This window comes from Xenopus laevis, chromosome 5L (genome assembly GCF_017654675.1).
Source record: "Xenopus laevis strain J_2021 chromosome 5L, Xenopus_laevis_v10.1, whole genome shotgun sequence".
NCBI classification, from domain to species: Eukaryota; Metazoa; Chordata; class Amphibia; order Anura; family Pipidae; genus Xenopus; species Xenopus laevis.
Window position 1 is genome coordinate 162,060,219 of NC_054379.1, and position 7,389 is coordinate 162,067,607.

The following is a 7,389-nucleotide window of genomic DNA, read 5'->3' on the forward strand; positions in this document are numbered from 1 at the left end:
ACTCGCGCTAAACTTCTCCTTTCCCAGTCAGAAGTTACACAGCGGGCTCTCCGCCGCTTTACCGCGCATGCGCGCATTCACCACGCCCCTTTAGCCGTGACAGCGACGGTGAGGGAAGAGGAGAGGGACTGGGATCCAGTCAGGCAGGGATTTAGCCACTGAGCCAGGTCTAATTTTGAAAAACAGCCAAAGTCAGCTGCAAAACCAGCCCAAAACTAGCCAAGAGGCACTTCAAATGTAGCCCAAAAAAGCACAATATTCAAAGTGAAAACAATTCTAAAGAAATTAATGAATTTATGTGAAAATGAATTTTGAATTTTTCACTTTTTAACAAATGTCCCCACGAAGCAAAATGGGACAGATTCGCCCGTCACCAGGGGACGTAACTACAGAGGGGGGCCCAGGAGGTACAGGGGCCCCAGAAGTCCATAATACAGATACAATTTCAATAAATATTGGTAAAACAGCTCAACCTCTAGACATGTTGGTGGCCAGCAGATTTTTGCCCCAAAATTGTCTGAAATTGAGCAAAGTCTCCGGAAAGAGTGACGGGAGACTGGGGTACAGAGCCCAAAATCTGGTAACAACCGTCTTCTACACAAGTCAGCCCCATTGCATGCTGGGTATTGTAGTCTTACGTTGAACTTGGTAGTTGGCAAAATGTTAAACAAAAACGACATTACCCAACATGCCTTGTGAGATGTAGGCTTTGCACATTAGGGCAAGAAACAACTTTGGCTGGTTTCCAAATTACAAACCAGCCAAAGGCCCAAAAAGTATCCCAAATCCTAGTTTGTACTTTCAAAACCCGCCGGGACTTTTAATTAGTAGCCCAATTTGGCTGGAAACCCTCCAACCCTGTGAGGAGACGTGAGGTGGGACGCTGGGAACAGGTATAGTTCCTTTTATTATGATTAGTAGAGTTATTGTCATTTATAGCAATATTTAGTAATGGTGGGGCTCTTACATTTTAAAACCAAAAAGGGGGACAAAAAAGAACCCGGGTTTAACATCATCAAGAAGTCCCCAAAAAACAAGGGGTTATTTTTGAGGTAATCTGACCTCTTACATGTTTCTCAAGCTGGCGAGGTCACAGTATGGGTTAAATTGGGCTGATTCTCTTGTTTAGCCCCTGGTTAATGCTCGGCTCATAATAGGGCCTACAGATATCTATTAGAGACAAACTGAATCAGAGGGACAATGCGCTTCCCCTCAAATGAATATTTAAAACCTGCTCCCCATACATAGGCCAACAGGGTATGGACTCCGCCTGGCTTTAAATTAGAAGCAAACCCAAAAGTTAAAAAAACCCTACCCTACATAGACCCCCCTCCCTCCAGCCTAAGTGTTACCCCAGGCAAATGCCCCTAACTTTTTACTTAACCCTCGGTGCAGATTCAGCCACCGGAGTTCATGGACTTAGGGGCATTTGCCCAGGTTAACACTTAGGCTGGGGGCAGAAGGGAGGGGGGGGGGTCTATGTATGGTAGGGGGGTAGGTTTTTTTTTTAAACTTTTTACCATTATAAACATAAAGCATCTTGATATCTTTAAGACCGCTACAGAGCCCCCACTGCAGCTCCGATGAGCGTGGGCACTTCTGCACAGGAATGCACTGTGTTTTATGCTGGTCGCGGCAGGAAGGAAGTAGCGTGAAAAAGACCCTGCCTTCAGGGACCCCTGCATGCATACGAGAATGCCGGCACGCAGCACAAATTTTTTTGGGGGGGGCGGCAGATCGGGGAAGGGGGTCTGGGTCGGCGGGGGTCCACTGGGTTTTTTCACTGTGTCCCGCCGGCCCAGTCTGACTGGGAAGAAGAGAACTGAGGGGTGAAATGTAAATAACAAAAAGAATGAAGAGAAGAGCAAAGGATGCCAGCTGATGAGATAAGAAGATGACAGGAGAGAAAGCGCAGAAAGCATAATGGCTTTAGCACACGGGCAGATTCAGGGAGATTTAGTCGCCTGGCGACTAATCGCCTCTTCTTCATCTCAGTCATCAGATGTCCAACAAGCTACATCCAGTGTAAAGGTCCCCATAGACGCAAAGATTTTTCTTTGGGGAACGAACGATTTTAGTGCAATCCAACCAATCCGTCAAATCATCGTGAAGTTAGTGGGAATCGAACGATTGTACATCTTACGATTTTTCGTCCGACATCTGTCAGAAACTTGATCGGCCATGTTAAAAGATTTTCACTGGTCACAGTGAAATCTATCTGTGTTTGCAGGGCCAAGCAGGCAGCTACCCTCAGTTTTCCTGGCTTCAACTAAATAACATCGCTTGAAATTGTCTTTTTAGTTGATGGACAAATTTAAACATTTAAATGATCGTTTCAAGATAATCTTGGTCTCTCGATAACGAAAAGATCTTTTAAAAATCTTTACATCTATGGCCATTGTAAGACTGTGCCTCATAGGGCCCAACCTCACAACAAGGACATGTACAGAGCACTCAATTCTATAGGGTTATAGAGGTCTAAATAAGAATGGTCTGATGGGGATTTTCCTATGTTGGGGCCCACCGGGAGATCATGGCTAGTCTGACCCCGGCTAAAGCTGGCCATAGACGTACAGATTTTATTTTTTGTACGTTGATCGAAAGATCGTTATTTTCAATTAAATTAACTACTATTAACCATTCACATTAAATTAAGTAGTTAAAATAACAAATCAGATGTTAATAGACAGACAGCAATCATACAAAAGTTATGACAAATAGTAGTGACAGTCACCCATTGATATTGTCAGATAAGCAATACATGCAGAGAAATTGTTAGCCAACAGAAATCTTCTGGACTAAATGACCGATGGTACAACAAATGTTGGGATGATACCCACACGATCCAAAATCGTAGGAACCTGTGCAACTTTAACCATGTGTCTATGGCCATCTTAAGTCCCTCATCTTCTGTGAGGTTGGAGAGGAAGTACAGGGAAGTCCTCTTCAAAGCCAATGTATCGCAGGAGGTCAGATCTCTGCTGTGTTTGTTGTGAAGCATTTTCCAGACTGACATTTAGAAAGAATGTTTGTGACTAAACAGTGAGGCCATACGTATTCATGAGACACAATTACAATTTAGGTGAGGCCTGAGTGAACTCCTTGCACCCTTACATGGTTCCTAAATAGAGCCTTTTTACCGTAAGGTCCAAACTTTTGTTTTGAGGATGAATGGCATTCCGCTGGTTGCACATTTTGTCTTCGTAGCCAATGTAAATCTTTCTTGCACTCACCTGTGACCCCTATTGTAATTCTAAAGGTGTTCCAAGTGGGTGAAGCCTGGGTGTTGATTAGGATAAACACATGAAGTTTTGATAAATCAAAGGTAGAAAATCCCTGGATGAACATGGCGTGGCCCAAAGGTGGAGCAGTAATTAGGCCTGGGCATTAAATGTACTGTCACGCCAGGCTATACTTACTGTATACCACCCCATTCAACGCCATCATTTCGTATGAACATCTGTGTTCCTCTATGAACCCTTGTTATATATACAGCCACGATGGAGCCAGATAAGATATTGCACACTTGTGCTGACTTGGTCTGGAAGAGATGAGCTGGTGGCTTTAAAGGGATCCTGTCATCGGAAAACATGTTTTTTCCAAAACACATCAGTTAATAGTGCTGCTCCAGCAGAATTCTGCACTGAAATCCATTTCTCAAAAGAGCAAACAGATTTTTTTAATATTCAGTTTTGAAATCTGACATGGGGCTAGACATTTTGTCAATTTCCCAGCTGCCCCTGGTCATGTGACTTGTGCCTGCTCTTTAGGAGAGAAATGCTTTCTGGCAGGCTGCTGTTTTTCCTTCTCAATGTAACTGAATGTGTCTCAGTGGGACATGGGTTTTTACTATTGAGTGCTGTTCTTAGATCTACCAGGCAGCTGTTATCTTGTGTTAGGGAGCTGTTATCTGGTTACCTTCCCATTGTTCTTTTGTTTGGCTGCTGGGGGAAAGGGAGGGGGTGATATCACTCCAACTTGCAGTACAGCAGTAAAGTGTGATTGAAGTTTATCAGAGCACAAGTCACATGACTGGGGGCAGCTGGGAAATTGACAATATGTCTAGCCCCATGTCAGATTTCAAAATTGAATATAAAAAATCTGTTTGCTCTTTTGAGAAATGGATTTCAGTGCAGAATTCTGCTGGAGCAGCACTATTAACTGATTCATTTTGAAAAAATGTTTTTTTCCCATGACAGTATCCCTTTAATCATATCCTTACCCTCTGCAACTTTGCGTCACAGAGAATACAATGGCATAGTTTCCAGAGATTTATCCCACAGCGCAACATCCCTTACCAGAATTCCCACGTTACTTAACTTTGCCAGCTACAATCAGATACTGGTGGGACATGGTTGCACACTTACAGTCAAGGGAATCTGTACCTGACTCCATGTGGTGTATTTGAATAGCCTGCTACATAGCACCATGTGCATTTGTGGTTTTAGAAAGTTGCTCATCCTCATTCCTCAGGGGAACAGAAATACTGCCAGGCATTTGTTATAGCACCTTAACTTCATCACCTACAAGCTGTACTTGTGAACATGCATTTGTGCTTGTTTCTTTCTTTGGCACAAGCCAATGTCACACATCTAAGCACTCGGTCTGGTGACATCCTTAGGAATAGTGGACAAACTAAAGTTCCACTGGAACAATAACAGAGAGCAGAGGATCCAATATAGATATAGGCGGGTAGCAAGTAGCAGGTAGCAAGTCTGTAACCTGTAATTAGGGTTGCCACCTTTTATGGAAAAAAAATACCGGCCTTCCTATATATTTATCTTTTTTCCCTATTAATAACATCATGATCAGCCTTCATTTTTACCAGCCAGATGGCATCCCTATCTGTAATCATCAGCTAGATTCTTCCGTAATATTTACTGGAACGGTACTAGAAAACCCGCAGACCCACACCAAGAGGGGCCCAAACCTAAGATTAATTACAGTGGGAATTGGGGTAAAAGTTTCTGTCACCCCAATGTTTCAATATATTATTATGAGCTAAGGGGGCCCAGTCTGAAGGCCAGTTAGGGGGAGATTTGGGGTGAGTGCTTATTTGTGCCCTGGGTACCCCTGGAACTATAGCAAGGTGACTGGTACCCCAATGTTTCTATATATCTGTAACCTTGTTATGAGCTAAGGGGGCCCAGTCTGAAGGCCAGTTAGGGGGAGATTTGGGGTGAGTATTTATTTGTACCCTGGAACTATAGCAGGGTGACTGTTACCCCAATGTTTCTATATATTTGTAACCTTGTTATGAGCTCAGAGGGCCCAGCCGGAAGGCCAGTTAGGGTGAGATTTGGGGTGAGTGCTTATTTGTTCCTTGGTTACCCCTGGAATTATAGCAGGGTGACTGTTACCTCAATGTTTCTATATATCTGTAACCTTGTTATGAGCGAAGGGGGCCCAGCCTGAAGGCCAGTTAGGGGGAGATTTGGGGTGAGTGCTTATTTGTTCCTTGGTTACCCCTGGAATTATAGCAGGGTGACTTACCCCAATGTTTCTTTCAGTTAACCTGCTGTCGTGAATGATTCCCATACTTCACAATACGTAGGGTGATTGTTACCCAGTGTTTCCATATTTCTGTAAATTAATGAGCTTGGGGGGGTCCATACAATTCTTTTTTACACAAGATTATTAAGGTTAACCTCCTGCTGCACCTCCCTGTACTTACTTCTTCACTTGGACAAGGTTAAGGAGCAACTAGTACCTGTTCTTTTACTTAATATGGTGAACTGTTGTATCTCCTTCTCTCTCTGTATTTAAATACTGCATACAACACGGCTTCAGCACATACATATTTACAAACTGTGGTTTATTAAGGCTCCCTAAAAAATAAAATTATGACTGGGATATTTAATAAGAAAGCCCGGGGGCAGCTGCTGAATGACGAAGAAGGGATTTTGTTTGAGAGAACAAAATGTTGCCTATTCAGTTGTTGGCACACGGGGCATCTAGCAATTTATTTTATGTGATGTGTGAAGCCCAACGTCTGCAGTAGATTTCTATTCTAATAATAACTTAAAGGAGAAGGAAAGCTATGGAGGCATTTTATTGCCAATAGATTAGCTGCAATAGTGCAAGCTAGAATGCTATATTTATTCTGTAGAATGTTTTACCATACCTGAGTAAAAAGCTCTAGAAACTCTCTGTTTGTTTAGGATAGGAGCTGCAGTATTAACATGGTGTGACATCACTTCCTGCCTGAGTCTCTCCCTGCTCTGGGCTCAGATTACAGCAGAGCAGGGGGAGGGGGGAAGAGGAGCAAACTGAGCATGCTCTTGCCCAGGGCAATGAGGTTTAAGCTGAAGGCAGGAAGTCTGATACAGAAGCCCATGAGTACACAATAGAAGGAAAGAAATGCAGTGTTTCTTTTGACAGGGGACTCAGAGCAGCACTACTTTGGGGGTTTACTGGTTTGTTTATATAGACCTTTCGGATAAGACTTACTTAGTTTTAACCTTTCCTTCTCCTTTAAGTGGATACTTAATATTTTTTTCAGCTCAACCATGCTGTGCATCAGTAGTGTTTTGCCAATTGCTGACTCATGCTGGGATCAGCCAATTACAGCAGGGCAAAACCTGTCAGTGCCTCGCAGCATCATTGTTGTCGACTGCAGCCAGGTTAGGTTGTGAAAACAGCAGTTCCCAAATATCACGATAGCTGGTAATAATACTGGACACAGGTACTCCTAGACTGGCCAGCCCAACACTTTCGAACTATTGGAAATAATAGAATATCTTGGAAATGCAGTAAAGTCACAGGCCAAAACATATTGCAGGGTGGAAGAGTGATCAATGGATGGTTATTATAGACAAAGTAAAGATCAAGTAAAATCTACACCTATGGTCTGACTATGCTTGCCAAAGACTCTACATAGAAGACAGAGGCTTTATAGAATACAACTTAGACACCCCCAATCATCGTTAGTGCCTTGAAGAAGCTGAAAGGGGTTAGCATGCTACCTTTACCCTCAACCATAGATTGGTTCAGCATTGGGCCTGAACAAGGTATTGGACATATATTTTATAAGGATAATGGCAGGTGCAGTCCATGGTAGAGTCCTGCAGCGGGTCGGGTACCCACGGGTTACTCGCAAAAACCTGCGGGTTGCAGGATGACGTTTCGGGAGCGGGTAGACGCGGGTCGGGGTCTTCTCAATAGCGAATTTTAATCATTTTTTTCTGATCACGTCTACTACAATGACAACACGTCCTGGTTTACTGCTTTTTTTTCTGATCACGCCTACTTCTAATGATGTCACTTCCGGTTTACAATAACAGCTCTTCCTGTTTCTTGATGGTCAGAGGGTCGCAGACCGGGTTGCGGACAAGGACTTGTGGGTCCAAACGGGTAAGTATGCCGGTTGCACAAATTGGTTCCACGCAG